The sequence below is a fragment of the Eleutherodactylus coqui genome, chromosome 11 (genome assembly GCF_035609145.1).
Source record: "Eleutherodactylus coqui strain aEleCoq1 chromosome 11, aEleCoq1.hap1, whole genome shotgun sequence".
Classification (NCBI taxonomy): domain Eukaryota; kingdom Metazoa; phylum Chordata; class Amphibia; order Anura; family Eleutherodactylidae; genus Eleutherodactylus; species Eleutherodactylus coqui.
In genome coordinates, this window is record NC_089847.1 from 57,052,121 (window position 1) to 57,073,601 (window position 21,481).

Below are 21,481 nucleotides of genomic sequence, written 5' to 3' on the forward strand. Positions count from 1 at the left end.
CATCTCCCTTTTGGAAAAAAGAGCTGATTATTGACCAGAATAAGAGAACAAGGCACTGCTGAGAGTTGAACTGAGGATCTCCCGTTTACTAGACAGGCGTTTTAACCAACTAAGCCACAGCGCCCATGAGCAAAGCTGTGGAAAACCAGAAAGATGGCAAGGATGATCCAGGAGAAGAATTTTTAAATGTAGGATGATTTTGAGGAGTGGTTCTAAGTTTTGCTATTTGTCACAGAGATGGCAAATTAAGTGTGAACAGATCCTATGCAGCATGTAGTTTCAGGTGGCTACCACTATAGAACAGCAAGGAAGTCGAGTCCCATCACATACTTGGCAGCAGCATGCAGTTCTCTGTCATTTTGCATCGTGACAATTCTAAATGAAATCGGCTTGGGACGATCCTTTTTGGAAAAGACATGGATAATTTGTCCATAGGTATGTAATCCATGCATTTGCCTTGCATGAATTGTGGCCTGTTTTACTTTAAAAGTTAGATAGAAGGCAGAATTGACAGATTTAGGGAATGCTAGGGAAATGCCAACATAAATGAGAAGCAGAGAGGACTGAATGTTTAGTATTTATGCCATTAGCATGGGTCATCACGTTGGATGTAAAACAAGACCTGCTGAGCCAATGTCTGATGTACGGCGCTGTTGCATGTGGAAAGAAAATGAAGCCTAAGAATCATCACGACTGTTTTCCAAATGTGGGTTCGGTAAAGGTACTTTTGTTGACGGGGTGGCCGAGTGGTTAAGGCGATGGACTGCTAATCCATTGTGCTCTGCACGCATGGGTTCGAATCCCATCCTCGTCGTATGATTTCTTTTTGGAAAATTCTCTATGCTCAGCGCAAGCAATGCCCCGAGGAAGAAAATTTACCATCACCGTTCAAGAAGGATGCTATTGAAGTCTCTAAACATATTTACAGGCATTATGTAGCGTATCAGTCAGGCAATAGTGAATCGGCACCTCTAATTTATCGTGCCTTATGCCATCCTACATTTTGCAAAACGTTGCAACCATCTACTTGTTAAAACTAAACCAGAGCTGACTCTTTGCCACTCGGGTGGAGTATTCTAGGGATGTGGGACGAGCATCTTTAATGTCATTGGCTAGTGAACATCTCCCTTTTGGAAAAAAGTGCTGATTATTGAGCAGAATAAGAGAACAAGGCACTGCTGAGAGTTGAACTCAGGATCTCCCGTTTACTAGACAGGCGCTTTAACCAACTAAGCCACAGCGCCCATGAGCAAAACTGTGGAAAACCAGAAAGATGGCAAGGATGATCCAGGAGAAGAATTTTTAAATGTAGGATGATTTTGAGGAGTGGTTCTAAGTTTTGCTATTTGTCACAGAGATGGCAAATTAAGTGTGAACAGATCCTATGCAGCATGTAGTTTCAGCTGGCTACCACTATAGAACAGCAAGGAAGTCGAGTCCCATCACATACTTGGCAGCAGCATGCAGTTCTCTGTCATTTTGCATCGTGACAATTCTAAATGAAATCGGCTTGGGACGATCCTTTTTGGAAAAGACATGGATAATTTCTCCATAGGTATGTAATCCATGCATTTGCCTTGCATGAATTGTGGCCTGTTTTACTTTAAAAGTTAGATAGAAGGCAGAATTGACAGATTTAGGGAATGCTAGGGAAATGCCAACATAAATGAGAAGCAGAGAGGACTGAATGTTTAGTATTTATGCCATTAGCATGGGTCATCACGTTGGATGTAAAACAAGACCTGCTGAGCCAATGTCTGATGTACGGCGCTGTTGCATGTGGAAAGAAAATGAAGCCTAAGAATCATCACGACTGTTTTCCAAATGTGGGTTCGGTAAAGGTACTTTTGTTGACGGGGTGGCCGAGTGGTTAAGGCGATGGACTGCTAATCCATTGTGCTCTGCACGCATGGGTTCGAATCCCATCCTCGTCGTATGATTCCTTTTTGGAAAATTCTCTATGCTCAAGCACAAGCAATGCCCCGAGGAAGAAAATTTACCATCACCGTTCAAGAAGGATGCTATTGAAGTCTCTAAACATATTTACAGGCATTATGTAGCGTATCAGTCAGGCAATAGTGAATCGGCACCTCTAATTTATCGTGCCTTATGCCATCCTACATTTTGCAAAACGTTGCAACCATCTACTTGTTAAAACTAAACCAGAGCTGACTCTTTGCCACTCGGGTGGAGTATTCTACGGATGTGGGACGAGCATCTTTAATGTCATTGGCTAGTGAACATCTCCCTTTTGGAAAAAAGTGCTGATTATTGAGCAGAATAAGAGAACAAGGCACTGCTGAGAGTTGAACTCAGGATCTCCTGTTTACTAGACAGGCGCTTTAACCAACTAAGCCACAGCACCCATGAGCAAAACTGTGGAAAACTGTGGAAAACCAGAAAGATGGCAATGATGATCCAGGAGAAGAATTTTTAAATGTAGGATGATTTTGAGGAGTGGTTCTAAGTTTTGCTATTTGTCACAGAGATGGCAAATTAAGTGTGAACAGATCCTATGCAGCATGTAGTTTCAGGTGGCTACCACTATAGAACAGCAAGGAAGTCGAGTCCCATCACATACTTGGCAGCAGCATGCAGTTCTCTGTCATTTTGCATCGTGACAATTCTAAATGAAATCGGCTTGGGACGATCCTTTTTGGAAAAGACATGGATAATTTGTCCATAGGTATGTAATCCATGCATTTGCCTTGCATGAATTGTGGCCTGTTTTACTTTAAAAGTTAGATAGAAGGCAGAATTGACAGATTTAGGGAATGCTAGGGAAATGCCAACATAAATGAGAAGCAGAGAGGACTGAATGTTTAGTATTTATGCCATTAGCATGGGTCATCACGTTGGATGTAAAACAAGACCTGCTGAGCCAATGTCTGATGTACGGCGCTGTTGCATGTGGAAAGAAAATGAAGCCTAAGAATCATCACGACTGTTTTCCAAATGTGGGTTCGGTAAAGGTACTTTTGTTGACGGGGTGGCCGAGTGGTTAAGGCGATGGACTGCTAATCCATTGTGCTCTGCACGCATGGGTTCGAATCCCATCCTCGTCGTATGATTCCTTTTTGGAAAATTCTCTATGCTCAAGCACAAGCAATGCCCCGAGGAAGAAAATTTACCATCACCGTTCAAGAAGGATGCTATTGAAGTCTCTAAACATATTTACAGGCATTATGTAGCGTATCAGTCAGGCAATAGTGAATCGGCACCTCTAATTTATCGTGCCTTATGCCATCCTACATTTTGCAAAACGTTGCAACCATCTACTTGTTAAAACTAAACCAGAGCTGACTCTTTGCCACTCGGGTGGAGTATTCTACGGATGTGGGACGAGCATCTTTAATGTCATTGGCTAGTGAACATCTCCCTTTTGGAAAAAAGAGCTGATTATTGACCAGAATAAGAGAACAAGGCACTGCTGAGAGTTGAACTGAGGATCTCCCGTTTACTAGACAGGCGTTTTAACCAACTAAGCCACAGCGCCCATGAGCAAAGCTGTGGAAAACCAGAAAGATGGCAAGGATGATCCAGGAGAAGAATTTTTAAATGTAGGATGATTTTGAGGAGTGGTTCTAAGTTTTGCTATTTGTCACAGAGATGGCAAATTAAGTGTGAACAGATCCTATGCAGCATGTAGTTTCAGGTGGCTACCACTATAGAACAGCAAGGAAGTCGAGTCCCATCACATACTTGGCAGCAGCATGCAGTTCTCTGTCATTTTGCATCGTGACAATTCTAAATGAAATCGGCTTGGGACGATCCTTTTTGGAAAAGACATGGATAATTTGTCCATAGGTATGTAATCCATGCATTTGCCTTGCATGAATTGTGGCCTGTTTTACTTTAAAAGTTAGATAGAAGGCAGAATTGACAGATTTAGGGAATGCTAGGGAAATGCCAACATAAATGAGAAGCAGAGAGGACTGAATGTTTAGTATTTATGCCATTAGCATGGGTCATCACGTTGGATGTAAAACAAGACCTGCTGAGCCAATGTCTGATGTACGGCGCTGTTGCATGTGGAAAGAAAATGAAGCCTAAGAATCATCACGACTGTTTTCCAAATGTGGGTTCGGTAAAGGTACTTTTGTTGACGGGGTGGCCGAGTGGTTAAGGCGATGGACTGCTAATCCATTGTGCTCTGCACGCATGGGTTCGAATCCCATCCTCGTCGTATGATTTCTTTTTGGAAAATTCTCTATGCTCAGCGCAAGCAATGCCCCGAGGAAGAAAATTTACCATCACCGTTCAAGAAGGATGCTATTGAAGTCTCTAAACATATTTACAGGCATTATGTAGCGTATCAGTCAGGCAATAGTGAATCGGCACCTCTAATTTATCGTGCCTTATGCCATCCTACATTTTGCAAAACGTTGCAACCATCTACTTGTTAAAACTAAACCAGAGCTGACTCTTTGCCACTCGGGTGGAGTATTCTAGGGATGTGGGACGAGCATCTTTAATGTCATTGGCTAGTGAACATCTCCCTTTTGGAAAAAAGTGCTGATTATTGAGCAGAATAAGAGAACAAGGCACTGCTGAGAGTTGAACTCAGGATCTCCCGTTTACTAGACAGGCGCTTTAACCAACTAAGCCACAGCGCCCATGAGCAAAACTGTGGAAAACCAGAAAGATGGCAAGGATGATCCAGGAGAAGAATTTTTAAATGTAGGATGATTTTGAGGAGTGGTTCTAAGTTTTGCTATTTGTCACAGAGATGGCAAATTAAGTGTGAACAGATCCTATGCAGCATGTAGTTTCAGCTGGCTACCACTATAGAACAGCAAGGAAGTCGAGTCCCATCACATACTTGGCAGCAGCATGCAGTTCTCTGTCATTTTGCATCGTGACAATTCTAAATGAAATCGGCTTGGGACGATCCTTTTTGGAAAAGACATGGATAATTTCTCCATAGGTATGTAATCCATGCATTTGCCTTGCATGAATTGTGGCCTGTTTTACTTTAAAAGTTAGATAGAAGGCAGAATTGACAGATTTAGGGAATGCTAGGGAAATGCCAACATAAATGAGAAGCAGAGAGGACTGAATGTTTAGTATTTATGCCATTAGCATGGGTCATCACGTTGGATGTAAAACAAGACCTGCTGAGCCAATGTCTGATGTACGGCGCTGTTGCATGTGGAAAGAAAATGAAGCCTAAGAATCATCACGACTGTTTTCCAAATGTGGGTTCGGTAAAAGTACTTTTGTTGACGGGGTGGCCGAGTGGTTAAGGCGATGGACTGCTAATCCATTGTGCTCTGCACGCATGGGTTCGAATCCCATCCTCGTTGTATGATTTCCTTTTGGAAAATTCTCTATGCTCAGCGCAAGCAATGCCCCGAGGAAGAAAATTTACCATCACCGTTCAAGAAGGATGCTATTGAAGTCTCTAAACATATTTACAGGCATTATGTAGCGTATCAGTCAGGCAATAGTGAATCGGCACCTCTAATTTATCGTGCCTTATGCCATCCTACATTTTGCAAAACGTTGCAACCATCTACTTGTTAAAACTAAACCAGAGCTGACTCTTTGCCACTCGGGTGGAGTATTCTAGGGATGTGGGACGAGCATCTTTAATGTCATTGGCTAGTGAACATCTCCCTTTTGGAAAAAAGTGCTGATTATTGAGCAGAATAAGAGAACAAGGCACTGCTGAGAGTTGAACTCAGGATCTCCTGTTTACTAGACAGGCGCTTTAACCAACTAAGCCACAGCGCCCATGAGCAAAACTGTGGAAAACTGTGGAAAACCAGAAAGATGGCAATGATGATCCAGGAGAAGAATTTTTAAATGTAGGATGATTTTGAGGAGTGGTTCTAAGTTTTGCTATTTGTCACAGAGATGGCAAATTAAGTGTGAACAGATCCTATGCAGCATGTAGTTTCAGGTGGCTACCACTATAGAACAGCAAGGAAGTCGAGTCCCATCACATACTTGGCAGCAGCATGCAGTTCTCTGTCATTTTGCATCGTGACAATTCTAAATGAAATCGGCTTGGGACGATCCTTTTTGGAAAAGACATGGATAATTTGTCCATAGGTATGTAATCCATGCATTTGCCTTGCATGAATTGTGGCCTGTTTTACTTTAAAAGTTAGATAGAAGGCAGAATTGACAGATTTAGGGAATGCTAGGGAAATGCCAACATAAATGAGAAGCAGAGAGGACTGAATGTTTAGTATTTATGCCATTAGCATGGGTCATCACGTTGGATGTAAAACAAGACCTGCTGAGCCAATGTCTGATGTACGGCGCTGTTGCATGTGGAAAGAAAATGAAGCCTAAGAATCATCACGACTGTTTTCCAAATGTGGGTTCGGTAAAGGTACTTTTGTTGACGGGGTGGCCGAGTGGTTAAGGCGATGGACTGCTAATCCATTGTGCTCTGCACGCATGGGATCGAATCCCATCCTCGTCGTATGATTTCTTTTTGGAAAATTCTCTATGCTCAGCGCAAGCAATGCCCCGAGGAAGAAGATTTACCATCACCGTTCAAGAAGGATGCTATTGAAGTCTCTAAACATATTTACAGGCATTATGTAGCGTATCAGTCAGGCAATAGTGAATCGGCACCTCTAATTTATCGTGCCTTATGCCATCCTACATTTTGCAAAACGTTGCAACCATCTACTTGTTAAAACTAAACCAGAGCTGACTCTTTGCCACTCGGGTGGAGTATTCTAGGGATGTGGGACGAGCATCTTTAATGTCATTGGCTAGTGAACATCTCCCTTTTGGAAAAAAGTGCTGATTATTGAGCAGAATAAGAGAACAAGGCACTGCTGAGAGTTGAACTCAGGATCTCCTGTTTACTAGACAGGCCCTTTAACCAACTAAGCCACAGCACCCATGAGCAAAACTGTGGAAAACCAGAAAGATGGCAAGGATGATCCAGGAGAAGAATTTTTAAATGTAGGATGATTTTGAGGAGTGGTTCTAAGTTTTGCTATTTGTCACAGAGATGGCAAATTAAGTGTGAACAGATCCTATGCAGCATGTAGTTTCAGGTGGCTACCACTATAGAACAGCAAGGAAGTCGAGTCCCATGACATACTTGGCAGCAGCATGCAGTTCTCTGTCATTTTGCATCGTGACAATTCTAAATGAAATCGGCTTGGGACGATCCTTTTTGGAAAAGACATGGATAATTTGTCCATAGGTATGTAATCCATGCATTTGCCTTGCATGAATTGTGGCCTGTTTTACTTTAAAAGTTAGATAGAAGGCAGAATTGACAGATTTAGGGAATGCTAGGGAAATGCCAACATAAATGAGAAGCAGAGAGGACTGAATGTTTAGTATTTATGCCATTAGCATGGGTCATCACGTTGGATGTAAAACAAGACCTGCTGAGCCAATGTCTGATGTACGGCGCTGTTGCATGTGGAAAGAAAATGAAGCCTAAGAATCATCACGACTGTTTTCCAAATGTGGGTTCGGTAAAGGTACTTTTGTTGACGGGGTGGCAGAGTAGTTAAGGCGATGGACTGCTAATCCATTGTGCTCTGCTTGCATGGGTTCGAATCCCATCCTCGTCGTATGATTCCTTTTTGGAAAATTCTCTATGCTCAGCGCAAGCAATGCCCCGAGGAAGAAAATTTACCATCACCATTCAAGAAGGATGCTATTGAAGTCTCTAAACATATTTACAGGCATTATGTAGCGTATCAGTCAGGCAATAGTGAATCGGCACCTCTAATTTATCGTGCCTTATGCCATCCTACATTTTGCAAAACGTTGCAACCATCTACTTGTTAAAACTAAACCAGAGCTGACTCTTTGCCACTCGGGTGGAGTATTCTACGGATGTGGGACGAGCATCTTTAATGTCATTGGCTAGTGAACATCTCCCTTTTGGAAAAAAGAGCTGATTATTGACCAGAATAAGAGAACAAGGCACTGCTGAGAGTTGAACTGAGGATCTCCCGTTTACTAGACAGGCGCTTTAACCAACTAAGCCACAGCACCCATGAGCAAAGCTGTGGAAAACCAGAAAGATGGCAAGGATGATCCAGGAGAAGAATTTTTAAATGTAGGATGATTTTGAGGAATGGTTCTAAGTTTTGCTATTTGTCACAGAGATGGCAAATTAAGTGTGAACAGATCCTATGCAGCATGTAGTTTCAGGTGGCTACCACTATAGAACAGCAAGGAAGTCGAGTCCCATGACATACTTGGCAGCAGCATGCAGTTCTCTGTCATTTTGCATCGTGACAATTCTAAATGAAATCGGCTTGGGACGATCCTTTTTGGAAAAGACATGGATAATTTGTCCATAGGTATGTAATCCATGCATTTGCCTTGCATGAATTGTGGCCTGTTTTACTTTAAAAGTTAGGTAGAAGGCAGAATTGACAGATTTAGGGAATGCTAGGGAAATGCCAACATAAATGAGAAGCAGAGAGGACTGAATGTTTAGTATTTATGCCATTAGCATGGGTCATCACGTTGGATGTAAAACAAGACCTGCTGAGCCAATGTCTGATGTACGGCGCTGTTGCATGTGGAAAGAAAATGAAGCCTAAGAATCATCACGACTGTTTTCCAAATGTGGGTTCGGTAAAGGTACTTTAGTTGACGGGGTGGCCGAGTAGTTAAGGCGATGGCCTGCTAATCCATTGTGCTCTGCTTGCATGGGTTTGAATCCCATCCTTGTCGTATGATTCCTTTTTGGAAAATTCTCTATGCTCAGCGCAAGCAATGCCCCGAGGAAGAAAATTTACCATCACCGTTCAAGAAGGATGCTATTGAAGTCTCTAAACATATTTACAGGCATTATGTAGCGTATCAGTCAGGCAATAGTGAATCGGCACCTCTAATTTATCGTGCCTTATGCCATCCTACATTTTGCAAAACGTTGCAACCATCTACTTGTTAAAACTAAACCAGAGCTGACTCTTTGCCACTCGGGTGGAGTATTCTAGGGATGTGGGACGAGCATCTTTAATGTCATTGGCTTTTGGAAAAAAGTGCTGATTATTGAGCAGAATAAGAGAACAAGGCACTGCTGAGAGTTGAACTCAGGATCTCCTGTTTACTAGACAGGCGCTTTAACCAACTAAGCCACAGCGCCCATGAGCAAAACTGTGGAAAACCAGAAAGATGGCAAGGATGATCCAGGAGAAGAATTTTTAAATGTAGGATGATTTTGAGGAATGGTTCTAAGTTTTGCTATTTGTCACAGAGATGGCAAATTAAGTGTGAACAGATCCTATGCAGCATGTAGTTTCAGGTGGCTACCACTATAGAACAGCAAGGAAGTCGAGTCCCATGACATACTTGGCAGCAGCATGCAGTTCTCTGTCATTTTGCATCGTGACAATTCTAAATGAAATCGGCTTGGGACGATCCTTTTTGGAAAAGACATGGATAATTTGTCCATAGGTATGTAATCCATGCATTTGCCTTGCATGAATTGTGGCCTGTTTTACTTTAAAAGTTAGATAGAAGGCAGAATTGACAGATTTAGGGAATGCTAGGGAAATGCCAACATAAATGAGAAGCAGAGAGGACTGAATGTTTAGTATTTATGCCATTAGCATGGGTCATCACGTTGGATGTAAAACAAGACCTGCTGAGCCAATGTCTGATGTACGGCGCTGTTGCATGTGGAAAGAAAATGAAGCCTAAGAATCATCACGACTGTTTTCCAAATGTGGGTTCGGTAAAGGTAATTTTGTTGACGGGGTGGCTGAGTGGTTAAGGCGATGGACTGCTAATCCATTGTGCTCTGCACGCATGGGTTCGAATCCCATCCTCGTCGTATGATTCCTTTTTGGAAAATTCTCTATGCTCAGCGCAAGCAATGCCCCGAGGAAGAAAATTTACCATCACCGTTCAAGAAGGATGCTATTGAAGTCTCTAAACATATTTACAGGCATTATGCAGCGTATCAGTCAGGCAATAGTGAATCGGCACCTCTAATTTATCGTGCCTTATGCCATCCTACATTTTGCAAAACGTTGCAACCATCTACTTGTTAAAACTAAACCAGAGCTGACTCTTTGCCACTCGGGTGGAGTATTCTAGGGATGTGGGACGAGCATCTTTAATGTCATTGGCTAGTGAACATCTCCCTTTTGGAAAAAAGTGCTGATTATTGAGCAGAATAAGAGAACAAGGCACTGCTGAGAGTTGAACTCAGGATCTCCTGTTTACTAGACAGGCGCTTTAACCAACTAAGCCACAGCGCCCATGAGCAAAACTGTGGAAAACCAGAAAGATGGCAAGGATGATCCAGGAGAAGAATTTTTAAATGTAGGATGATTTTGAGGAATGGTTCTAAGTTTTGCTATTTGTCACAGAGATGGCAAATTAAGTGTGAACAGATCCTATGCAGCATGTAGTTTCAGGTGGCTACCACTATAGAACAGCAAGGAAGTCGAGTCCCATGACATACTTGGCAGCAGCATGCAGTTCTCTGTCATTTTGCATCGTGACAATTCTAAATGAAATCGGCTTGGGACGATCCTTTTTGGAAAAGACATGGATAATTTGTCCATAGGTATGTAATCCATGCATTTGCCTTGCATGAATTGTGGCCTGTTTTACTTTAAAAGTTAGATAGAAGGCAGAATTGACAGATTTAGGGAATGCTAGGGAAATGCCAACATAAATGAGAAGCAGAGAGGACTGAATGTTTAGTATTTATGCCATTAGCATGGGTCATCACGTTGGATGTAAAACAAGACCTGCTGAGCCAATGTCTGATGTACGGCGCTGTTGCATGTGGAAAGAAAATGAAGCCTAAGAATCATCACGACTGTTTTCCAAATGTGGGTTCGGTAAAGGTACTTTAGTTGACGGGGTGGCCGAGTAGTTAAGGCGATGGACTGCTAATCCATTGTGCTCTGCTTGCATGGGTTCGAATCCCATCCTTGTCGTATGATTCCTTTTTGGAAAATTCTCTATGCTCAGCGCAAGCAATGCCCCGAGGAAGAAAATTTACCATCACCGTTCAAGAAGGATGCTATTGAAGTCTCTAAACATATTTACAGGCATTATGTAGCGTATCAGTCAGGCAATAGTGAATCGGCACCTCTAATTTATCGTGCCTTATGCCATCCTACATTTTGCAAAACGTTGCAACCATCTACTTGTTAAAACTAAACCAGAGCTGACTCTTTGCCACTCGGGTGGAGTATTCTAGGGATGTGGGACGAGCATCTTTAATGTCATTGGCTAGTGAACATCTCCCTTTTGGAAAAAAGTGCTGATTATTGAGCAGAATAAGAGAACAAGGCACTGCTGAGAGTTGAACTCAGGATCTCCTGTTTACTAGACAGGCGCTTTAACCAACTAAGCCACAGCGCCCATGAGCAAAACTGTGGAAAACCAGAAAGATGGCAAGGATGATCCAGGAGAAGAATTTTTAAATGTAGGATGATTTTGAGGAGTGGTTCTAAGTTTTGCTATTTGTCACAGAGATGGCAAATTAAGTGTGAACAGATCCTATGCAGCATGTAGTTTCAGGTGGCTACCACTATAGAACAGCAAGGAAGTCGAGTCCCATGACATACTTGGCAGCAGCATGCAGTTCTCTGTCATTTTGCATCGTGACAATTCTAAATGAAATCGGCTTGGGACGATCCTTTTTGGAAAAGACATGGATAATTTCTCCATAGGTATGTAATCCATGCATTTGCCTTGCATGAATTGTGGCCTGTTTTACTTTAAAAGTTAGATAGAAGGCAGAATTGACAGATTTAGGGAATGCTAGGGAAATGCCAACATAAATGAGAAGCAGAGAGGACTGAATGTTTAGTATTTATGCCATTAGCATGGGTCATCACGTTGGATGTAAAACAAGACCTGCTGAGCCAATGTCTGATGTACGGCGCTGTTGCATGTGGAAAGAAAATGAAGCCTAAGAATCATCACGACTGTTTTCCAAATGTGGGTTCGGTAAAGGTACTTTTGTTGACGGGGTGGCCGAGTGGTTAAGGCGATGGACTGCTAATCCATTGTGCTCTGCACGCATGGGATCGAATCCCATCCTCGTCGTATGATTTCTTTTTGGAAAATTCTCTATGCTCAGCGCAAGCAATGCCCCGAGGAAGAAGATTTACCATCACCGTTCAAGAAGGATGCTATTGAAGTCTCTAAACATATTTACAGGCATTATGTAGCGTATCAGTCAGGCAATAGTGAATCGGCACCTCTAATTTATCGTGCCTTATGCCATCCTACATTTTGCAAAACGTTGCAACCATCTACTTGTTAAAACTAAACCAGAGCTGACTCTTTGCCACTCGGGTGGAGTATTCTAGGGATGTGGGACGAGCATCTTTAATGTCATTGGCTAGTGAACATCTCCCTTTTGGAAAAAAGTGCTGATTATTGAGCAGAATAAGAGAACAAGGCACTGCTGAGAGTTGAACTCAGGATCTCCTGTTTACTAGACAGGCGCTTTAACCAACTAAGCCACAGCGCCCATGAGCAAAACTGTGGAAAACCAGAAAGATGGCAAGGATGATCCAGGAGAAGAATTTTTAAATGTAGGATGATTTTGAGGAGTGGTTCTAAGTTTTGCTATTTGTCACAGAGATGGCAAATTAAGTGTGAACAGATCCTATGCAGCATGTAGTTTCAGGTGGCTACCACTATAGAACAGCAAGGAAGTCGAGTCCCATCACATACTTGGCAGCAGCATGCAGTTCTCTGTCATTTTGCATCGTGACAATTCTAAATGAAATCGGCTTGGGACGATCCTTTTTGGAAAAGACATGGATAATTTCTCCATAGGTATGTAATCCATGCATTTGCCTTGCATGAATTGTGGCCTGTTTTACTTTAAAAGTTAGATAGAAGGCAGAATTGACAGATTTAGGGAATGCTAGGGAAATGCCAACATAAATGAGAAGCAGAGAGGACTGAATGTTTAGTATTTATGCCATTAGCATGGGTCATCACGTTGGATGTAAAACAAGACCTGCTGAGCCAATGTCTGATGTACGGCGCTGTTGCATGTGGAAAGAAAATGAAGCCTAAGAATCATCACGACTGTTTTCCAAATGTGGGTTCGGTAAAGGTACTTTTGTTGACGGGGTGGCCGAGTGGTTAAGGCGATGGACTGCTAATCCATTGTGCTCTGCACGCATGGGATCGAATCCCATCCTCGTCGTATGATTTCTTTTTGGAAAATTCTCTATGCTCAGCGCAAGCAATGCCCCGAGGAAGAAGATTTACCATCACCGTTCAAGAAGGATGCTATTGAAGTCTCTAAACATATTTACAGGCATTATGTAGCGTATCAGTCAGGCAATAGTGAATCGGCACCTCTAATTTATCGTGCCTTATGCCATCCTACATTTTGCAAAACGTTGCAACCATCTACTTGTTAAAACTAAACCAGAGCTGACTCTTTCCCACTCGGGTGGAGTATTCTAGGGATGTGGGACGAGCATCTTTAATGTCATTGGCTAGTGAACATCTCCCTTTTGGAAAAAAGTGCTGATTATTGAGCAGAATAAGAGAACAAGGCACTGCTGAGAGTTGAACTCAGGATCTCCTGTTTACTAGACAGGCGCTTTAACCAACTAAGCCACAGCGCCCATGAGCAAAACTGTGGAAAACCAGAAAGATGGCAAGGATGATCCAGGAGAAGAATTTTTAAATGTAGGATGATTTTGAGGAGTGGTTGTAAGTTTTGCTATTTGTCACAGAGATGGCAAATTAAGTGTGAACAGATCCTATGCAGCATGTAGTTTCAGGTGGCTACCACTATAGAACAGCAAGGAAGTCGAGTCCCATCACATACTTGGCAGCAGCATGCAGTTCTCTGTCATTTTGCATCGTGACAATTCTAAATGAAATCGGCTTGGGACGATCCTTTTTGGAAAAGACATGGATAATTTCTCCATAGGTATGTAATCCATGCATTTGCCTTGCATGAATTGTGGCCTGTTTTACTTTAAAAGTTAGATAGAAGGCAGAATTGACAGATTTAGGGAATGCTAGGGAAATGCCAACATAAATGAGAAGCAGAGAGGACTGAATGTTTAGTATTTATGCCATTAGCATGGGTCATCACGTTGGATGTAAAACAAGACCTGCTGAGCCAATGTCTGATGTACGGCGCTGTTGCATGTGGAAAGAAAATGAAGCCTAAGAATCATCACGACTGTTTTCCAAATGTGGGTTCGGTAAAAGTACTTTTGTTGACGGGGTGGCCGAGTGGTTAAGGCGATGGACTGCTAATCCATTGTGCTCTGCACGCATGGGTTCGAGTCCCATCCTCGTCGTATGATTTCCTTTTGGAAAATTCTCTATGCTCAGCGCAAGCAATGCCCCGAGGAAGAAGATTTACCATCACCGTTCAAGAAGGATGCTATTGAAGTCTCTAAACATATTTACAGGCATTATGTAGCGTATCAGTCAGGCAATAGTGAATCGGCACCTCTAATTTATCGTGCCTTATGCCATCCTACATTTTGCAAAACGTTGCAACCATCTACTTGTTAAAACTAAACCAGAGCTGACTCTTTGCCACTCGGGTGGAGTATTCTAGGGATGTGGGACGAGCATCTTTAATGTCATTGGCTAGTGAACATCTCCCTTTTGGAAAAAAGTGCTGATTATTTAGCAGAATAAGAGAACAAGGCACTGCTGAGAGTTGAACTCAGGATCTCCTGTTTACTAGACAGGCCCTTTAACCAACTAAGCCACAGCGCCCATGAGCAAAACTGTGGAAAACCAGAAAGATGGCAAGGATGATCCAGGAGAAGAATTTTTAAATGTAGGATGATTTTGAGGAGTGGTTCTAAGTTTTGCTATTTGTCACAGAGATGGCAAATTAAGTGTGAACAGATCCTATGCAGCATGTAGTTTCAGGTGGCTACCACTATAGAACAGCAAGGAAGTCGAGTCCCATGACATACTTGGCAGCAGCATGCAGTTCTCTGTCATTTTGCATCGTGACAATTCTAAATGAAATCGGCTTGGGACGATCCTTTTTGGAAAAGACATGGATAATTTGTCCATAGGTATGTAATCCATGCATTTGCCTTGCATGAATTGTGGCCTGTTTTACTTTAAAAGTTAGATAGAAGGCAGAATTGACAGATTTAGGGAATGCTAGGGAAATGCCAACATAAATGAGAAGCAGAGAGGACTGAATGTTTAGTATTTATGCCATTAGCATGGGTCATCACGTTGGATGTAAAACAAGACCTGCTGAGCCAATGTTTGATGTACGGCGCTGTTGCATGTGGAAAGAAAATGAAGCCTAAGAATCATCACGACTGTTTTCCAAATGTGGGTTCGGTAAAGGTACTTTTGTTGACGGGGTGGCCGAGTAGTTAAGGCGATGGACTGCTAATCCATTGTGCTCTGCTTGCATGGGTTCGAATCCCATCCTCGTCGTATGATTCCTTTTTGGAAAATTCTCTATGCTCAGCGCAAGCAATGCCCCGAGGAAGAAAATTTACCATCACCGTTCAAGAAGGATGCTATTGAAGTCTCTAAACATATTTACAGGCATTATGTAGCGTATCAGTCAGGCAATAGTGAATCGGCACCTCTAATTTATCGTGCCTTATGCCATCCTACATTTTGCAAAACGTTGCAACCATCTACTTGTTAAAACTAAACCAGAGCTGACTCTTTGCCACTCGGGTGGAGTATTCTAGGGATGTGGGACGAGCATCTTTAATGTCATTGGCTAGTGAACATCTCCCTTTTGGAAAAAAGTGCTGATTATTGAGCAGAATAAGAGAACAAGGCACTGCTGAGAGTTGAACTCAGGATCTCCTGTTTACTAGACAGGCGCTTTAACCAACTAAGCCACAGCGCCCATGAGCAAAACTGTGGAAAACCAGAAAGATGGCAAGGATGATCCAGGAGAAGAATTTTTAAATGTAGGATGATTTTGAGGAGTGGTTGTAAGTTTTGCTATTTGTCACAGAGATGGCAAATTAAGTGTGAACAGATCCTATGCAGCATGTAGTTTCAGGTGGCTACCACTATAGAACAGCAAGGAAGTCGAGTCCCATCACATACTTGGCAGCAGCATGCAGTTCTCTGTCATTTTGCATCGTGACAATTCTAAATGAAATCGGCTTGGGACGATCCTTTTTGGAAAAGACATGGATAATTTCTCCATAGGTATGTAATCCATGCATTTGCCTTGCATGAATTGTGGCCTGTTTTACTTTAAAAGTTAGATAGAAGGCAGAATTGACAGATTTAGGGAATGCTAGGGAAATGCCAACATAAATGAGAAGCAGAGAGGACTGAATGTTTAGTATTTATGCCATTAGCATGGGTCATCACGTTGGATGTAAAACAAGACCTGCTGAGCCAATGTCTGATGTACGGCGCTGTTGCATGTGGAAAGAAAATGAAGCCTAAGAATCATCACGACTGTTTTCCAAATGTGGGTTCGGTAAAAGTACTTTTGTTGACGGGGTGGCCGAGTGGTTAAGGCGATGGACTGCTAATCCATTGTGCTCTGCACGCATGGGTTCGAGTCCCATCCTCGTCGTATGATTTCCTTTTGGAAAATTCTCTATGCTCAGCGCAAGCAATGCCCCGAGGAAGAAAATTTACCATCACCGTTCAAGAAGGATGCTATTGAAGTCTCTAAACATATTTACAGGCATTATGTAGCGTATCAGTCAGGCAATAGTGAATCGGCACCTCTAATTTATCGTGCCTTATGCCATCCTACATTTTGCAAAACGTTGCAACCATCTACTTGTTAAAACTAAACCAGAGCTGACTCTTTGCCACTCGGGTGGAGTATTCTAGGGATGTGGGACGAGCATCTTTAATGTCATTGGCTAGTGAACATCTCCCTTTTGGAAAAAAGTGCTGATTATTGAGCAGAATAAGAGAACAAGGCACTGCTGAGAGTTGAACTCAGGATCTCCTGTTTACTAGACAGGCGCTTTAACCAACTAAGCCACAGCGCCCATGAGCAAAACTGTGGAAAACTGTGGAAAACCAGAAAGATGGCAATGATGATCCAGGAGAAGAATTTTTAAATGTAGGATGATTTTGAGGAGTGGTTCTAAGTTTTGCTATTTGTCACAGAGATGGCAAATTAAGTGTGAACAGATCCTATGCAGCATGTAGTTTCAGGTGGCTACCACTATAGAACAGCAAGGAAGTCGAGTCCCATCACATACTTGGCAGCAGCATGCAGTTCTCTGTCATTTTGCATCGTGACAATTCTAAATGAAATCGGCTTGGGACGATCCTTTTTGGAAAAGACATGGATAATTTGTCCATAGGTATGTAATCCATGCATTTGCCTTGCATGAATTGTGGCCTGTTTTACTTTAAAAGTTAGATAGAAGGCAGAATTGACAGATTTAGGGAATGCTAGGGAAATGCCAACATAAATGAGAAGCAGAGAGGACTGGATGTTTAGTATTTATGCCATTAGCATGGGTCATCACGTTGGATGTAAAACAAGACCTGCTGAGCCAATGTCTGATGTACGGCGCTGTTGCATGTGGAAAGAAAATGAAGCCTAAGAATCATCACGACTGTTTTCTAAATGTGGGTTCGGTAAAAGTACTTTCATTGACGGGGTGGCCGAGTGGTTAAGGCGATGGACTGCTAATCCATTGTGTTCTGCACGCATGGGTTCGAATCCCATCCTCGTCGTATGATTTTCTTTTGGAAAATTCTCTTTGCTCAGCGCAAGCAATGCCCCGAGGAAGAAAATTTACCATCACCGTTCAAGAAGGATGCTATTGAAGTCTCTAAACATATTTACAGGCATTATGTAGCGTATCAGTCAGGCAATAGTGAATCGGCACCTCTAATTTATCGTGCCTTATGCCATCCTACATTTTGCAAAACGTTGCAACCATCTACTTGTTAAAACTAAACCAGAGCTGACTCTTTGCCACTCGGGTGGAGTATTCTAGGGATGTGGGACGAGCATCTTTAATGTCATTGGCTAGTGAACATCTCCCTTTTGGAAAAAAGTGCTGATTATTGAGCAGAATAAGAGAACAAGGCACTGCTGAGAGTTGAACTCAGGATCTCCTGTTTACTAGACAGGCGCTTTAACCAACTAAGCCACAGCGCCCATGAGCAAAACTGTGGAAAACCAGAAAGATGGCAAGGATGATCCAGGAGAAGAATTTTTAAATGTAGGATGATTTTGAGGAGTGGTTCTAAGTTTTGCTATTTGTCACAGAGATGGCAAATTAAGTGTGAACAGATCCTATGCAGCATGTAGTTTCAGGTGGCTACCACTATAGAACAGCAAGGAAGTCGAGTCCCATCACATACTTGGCAGCAGCATGCAGTTCTCTGTCATTTTGCATCGTGACAATTCTAAATGAAATCGGCTTGGGACGATCCTTTTTGGAAAAGACATGGATAATTTCTCCATAGGTATGTAATCCATGCATTTGCCTTGCATGAATTGTGGCCTGTTTTACTTTAAAAGTTAGATAGAAGGCAGAATTGACAGATTTAGGGAATGCTAGGGAAATGCCAACATAAATGAGAAGCAGAGAGGACTGAATGTTTAGTATTTATGCCATTAGCATGGGTCATCACGTTGGATGTAAAACAAGACCTGCTGAGCCAATGTCTGATGTACGGCGCTGTTGCATGTGGAAAGAAAATGAAGCCTAAGAATCATCACGACTGTTTTCCAAATGTGGGTTCGGTAAAGGTACTTTTGTTGACGGGGTGGCCGAGTGGTTAAGGCGATGGACTGCTAATCCATTGTGCTCTGCACGCATGGGATCGAATCCCATCCTCGTCGTATGATTTCTTTTTGGAAAATTCTCTATGCTCAGCGCAAGCAATGCCCCGAGGAAGAAGATTTACCATCACCGTTCAAAAAGGATGCTATTGAAGTCTCTAAACATATTTACAGGCATTATGTAGCGTATCAGTCAGGCAATAGTGAATCGGCACCTCTAATTTATCGTGCCTTATGCCATCCTACATTTTGCAAAACGTTGCAACCATCTACTTGTTAAAACTAAACCAGAGCTGACTCTTTGCCACTCGGGTGGAGTATTCTAGGGATGTGGGACGAGCATCTTTAATGTCATTGGCTAGTGAACATCTCCCTTTTGGAAAAAAAAGCTGATTGTTGAGCAGAATAAGAGAACAAGTCACTGCTGAGAGTTGAACTCAGGATCTCCTGTTTACTAGACAGGCGCTTTAACCAACTAAGCCACAGCGCAAATGAGCAAAACTGTGGAAAACCAGAAAGATGGCAAGGATGATCCAGGAGAAGAATTTTTAAATGTAGGATGATTTTGAGGAGTGGTTCTAAGTTTTGCTATTTGTCACAGAGATGGCAAATTAAGTGTGAACAGATCCTATGCAGCATGTAGTTTCAGGTGGCTACCACTATAGAACAGCAAGGAAGTCGAGTCCCATCACATACTTGGCAGCAGCATGCAGTTCTCTGTCATTTTGCATCGTGACAATTCTAAATGAAATCGGCTTGGGACGATCCTTTTTGGAAAAGACATGGATAATTTGTCCATAGGTATGTAATCCATGCATTTGCCTTGCATGAATTGTGGCCTGTTTTACTTTAAAAGTTAGATAGAAGGCAGAATTGACAGATTTAGGGAATGCTAGGGAAATGCCAACATAAATGAGAAGCAGAGAGGACTGAATGTTTAGTATTTATGCCATTAGCATGGGTCATCACGTTGGATGTAAAACAAGACCTGCTGAGCCAATGTCTGATGTACGGCGCTGTTGCATGTGGAAAGAAAATGAAGCCTAAGAATCATCACGACTGTTTTCCAAATGTGGGTTCGGTAAAGGTACTTTTGTTGACGGGGTGGCCGAGTGGTTAAGGCGATGGACTGCTAATCCATTGTGCTCTGCACGCATGGGTTCGAATCCCATCCTCGTCGTATGATTTCTTTTTGGAAAATTCTCTATGCTCAGCGCAAGCAATGCCCCGAGGAAGAAAATTTACCATCACCGTTCAAGAAGGATGCTATTGAAGTCTCTAAACATATTTACAGGCATTATGTAGCGTATCAGTCAGGCAATAGTGAATCGGCACCTCTAATTTATCGTGCCTTATGCCATCCTACATTTTGCAAAACGTTGCAACCATCTACTTGTTAAAACTAAACCAGAGCTGACTCTTTGCCACTCGGGTGGAGTATTCTAGGGATGTGGGACGAGCATCTTTAATGTCATTGGCTAGTGAACATCTCCCTTTTGGAAAAAAGTGCTGATTATTGAGCAGAATAAGAGAACAAGGCACTGCTGAGAGTTGAACTCAGGATCTCCTGTTTACTAGACAGGCGCTTTAACCAACTAAGCCACAGCGCCCATGAGCAAAACTGTGGAAAACTGTGGAAAACCAGAAAGATGGCAATGATGATCCAGGAGAAGAATTTTTAAATGTAGGATGATTTTGAGGAGTGGTTCTAAGTTTTGCTATTTGTCACAGAGATGGCAAATTAAGTGTGAACAGATCCTATGCAGCATGTAGTTTCAGGTGGCTACCACTATAGAACAGCAAGGAAGTCGAGTCCCATCACATACTTGGCAGCAGCATGCAGTTCTCTGTCATTTTGCATCGTGACAATTCTAAATGAAATCGGCTTGGGACGATCCTTTTTGGAAAAGACATGGATAATTTCTCCATAGGTATGTAATCCATGCATTTGCCTTGCATGAATTGTGGCCTGTTTTACTTTAAAAGTTAGATAGAAGGCAGAATTGACAGATTTAGGGAATGCTAGGGAAATGCCAACATAAATGAGAAGCAGAGAGGACTGAATGTTTAGTATTTATGCCATTAGCATGGGTCATCACGTTGGATGTAAAACAAGACCTGCTGAGCCAATGTCTGATGTACGGCGCTGTTGCATGTGGAAAGAAAATGAAGCCTAAGAATCATCACGACTGTTTTCCAAATGTGGGTTCGGTAAAGGTACTTTTGTTGACGGGGTGGCCGAGTGGTTAAGGCGATGGACTGCTAATCCATTGTGCTCTGCACGCATGGGTTCGAATCCCATCCTCGTCGTATGATTCCTTTTTGGAAAATTCTCTATGCTCAGCGCAAGCAATGCCCCGAGGAAGAAAATTTACCATCACCGTTCAAGAAGGATGCTATTGAAGTCTCTAAACATATTTACAGGCATTATGTAGCGTATCAGTCAGGCAATAGTGAATCGGCACCTCTAATTTATCGTGCCTTATGCCATCCTACATTTTGCAAAACGTTGCAACCATCTACTTGTTAAAACTAAACCAGAGCTGACTCTTTGCCACTCGGGTGGAGTATTCTAGGGATGTGGGACGAGCATCTTTAATGTCATTGGCTAGTGAACATCTCCCTTTTGGAAAAAAGTGCTGATTATTGAGCAGAATAAGAGAACAAGGCACTGCTGAGAGTTGAACTCAGGATCTCCTGTTTACTAGACAGGCGCTTTAACCAACTAAGCCACAGCGCCCATGAGCAAAACTGTGGAAAACTGTGGAAAACCAGAAAGATGGCAATGAT

The 21,481-nt window shown here is 42.4% G+C and overlaps 19 non-coding genes across 19 annotated transcripts; 8 read left to right on the forward strand and 11 right to left on the reverse strand.

Moving 5' to 3' along the window:
• Positions 1–732: 732 nt before the first annotated feature.
• TRNAS-GCU (transfer RNA serine (anticodon GCU)) lies at positions 733–814 on the forward strand. The gene has a single exon. It is a non-coding gene; the product is annotated as a tRNA-Ser (tRNA).
• Positions 815–1,852: 1,038 nt separating this feature from the next.
• Positions 1,853–1,934, forward strand: TRNAS-GCU (transfer RNA serine (anticodon GCU)). The gene has a single exon. It is a non-coding gene; the product is annotated as a tRNA-Ser (tRNA).
• Positions 1,935–2,983: 1,049 nt separating this feature from the next.
• TRNAS-GCU (transfer RNA serine (anticodon GCU)) lies at positions 2,984–3,065 on the forward strand. Its single transcript has one exon. It is a non-coding gene; the product is annotated as a tRNA-Ser (tRNA).
• Positions 3,066–4,104: 1,039 nt separating this feature from the next.
• Positions 4,105–4,186, forward strand: TRNAS-GCU (transfer RNA serine (anticodon GCU)). Its single transcript has one exon. It is a non-coding gene; the product is annotated as a tRNA-Ser (tRNA).
• Positions 4,187–5,662: 1,476 nt separating this feature from the next.
• On the reverse strand, positions 5,663–5,736 carry TRNAT-AGU (transfer RNA threonine (anticodon AGU)). The gene has a single exon. It is a non-coding gene; the product is annotated as a tRNA-Thr (tRNA).
• A 3,281-nt stretch (positions 5,737–9,017) lies between these two features.
• TRNAT-AGU (transfer RNA threonine (anticodon AGU)) lies at positions 9,018–9,091 on the reverse strand. Its single transcript has one exon. It is a non-coding gene; the product is annotated as a tRNA-Thr (tRNA).
• A 1,046-nt stretch (positions 9,092–10,137) lies between these two features.
• TRNAT-AGU (transfer RNA threonine (anticodon AGU)) lies at positions 10,138–10,211 on the reverse strand. Its single transcript has one exon. It is a non-coding gene; the product is annotated as a tRNA-Thr (tRNA).
• A 1,046-nt stretch (positions 10,212–11,257) lies between these two features.
• On the reverse strand, positions 11,258–11,331 carry TRNAT-AGU (transfer RNA threonine (anticodon AGU)). Its single transcript has one exon. It is a non-coding gene; the product is annotated as a tRNA-Thr (tRNA).
• A 1,046-nt stretch (positions 11,332–12,377) lies between these two features.
• TRNAT-AGU (transfer RNA threonine (anticodon AGU)) lies at positions 12,378–12,451 on the reverse strand. The gene has a single exon. It is a non-coding gene; the product is annotated as a tRNA-Thr (tRNA).
• A 1,046-nt stretch (positions 12,452–13,497) lies between these two features.
• Positions 13,498–13,571, reverse strand: TRNAT-AGU (transfer RNA threonine (anticodon AGU)). The gene has a single exon. It is a non-coding gene; the product is annotated as a tRNA-Thr (tRNA).
• A 608-nt stretch (positions 13,572–14,179) lies between these two features.
• TRNAS-GCU (transfer RNA serine (anticodon GCU)) lies at positions 14,180–14,261 on the forward strand. The gene has a single exon. It is a non-coding gene; the product is annotated as a tRNA-Ser (tRNA).
• Positions 14,262–15,737: 1,476 nt separating this feature from the next.
• On the reverse strand, positions 15,738–15,811 carry TRNAT-AGU (transfer RNA threonine (anticodon AGU)). Its single transcript has one exon. It is a non-coding gene; the product is annotated as a tRNA-Thr (tRNA).
• A 608-nt stretch (positions 15,812–16,419) lies between these two features.
• TRNAS-GCU (transfer RNA serine (anticodon GCU)) lies at positions 16,420–16,501 on the forward strand. Its single transcript has one exon. It is a non-coding gene; the product is annotated as a tRNA-Ser (tRNA).
• Positions 16,502–16,857: 356 nt separating this feature from the next.
• Positions 16,858–16,931, reverse strand: TRNAT-AGU (transfer RNA threonine (anticodon AGU)). The gene has a single exon. It is a non-coding gene; the product is annotated as a tRNA-Thr (tRNA).
• A 1,056-nt stretch (positions 16,932–17,987) lies between these two features.
• On the reverse strand, positions 17,988–18,061 carry TRNAT-AGU (transfer RNA threonine (anticodon AGU)). Its single transcript has one exon. It is a non-coding gene; the product is annotated as a tRNA-Thr (tRNA).
• A 1,728-nt stretch (positions 18,062–19,789) lies between these two features.
• Positions 19,790–19,871, forward strand: TRNAS-GCU (transfer RNA serine (anticodon GCU)). Its single transcript has one exon. It is a non-coding gene; the product is annotated as a tRNA-Ser (tRNA).
• A 356-nt stretch (positions 19,872–20,227) lies between these two features.
• TRNAT-AGU (transfer RNA threonine (anticodon AGU)) lies at positions 20,228–20,301 on the reverse strand. The gene has a single exon. It is a non-coding gene; the product is annotated as a tRNA-Thr (tRNA).
• Positions 20,302–20,919: 618 nt separating this feature from the next.
• Positions 20,920–21,001, forward strand: TRNAS-GCU (transfer RNA serine (anticodon GCU)). The gene has a single exon. It is a non-coding gene; the product is annotated as a tRNA-Ser (tRNA).
• Positions 21,002–21,357: 356 nt separating this feature from the next.
• Positions 21,358–21,431, reverse strand: TRNAT-AGU (transfer RNA threonine (anticodon AGU)). The gene has a single exon. It is a non-coding gene; the product is annotated as a tRNA-Thr (tRNA).
• Between the last annotated feature and the right edge of the window lie 50 nt (positions 21,432–21,481).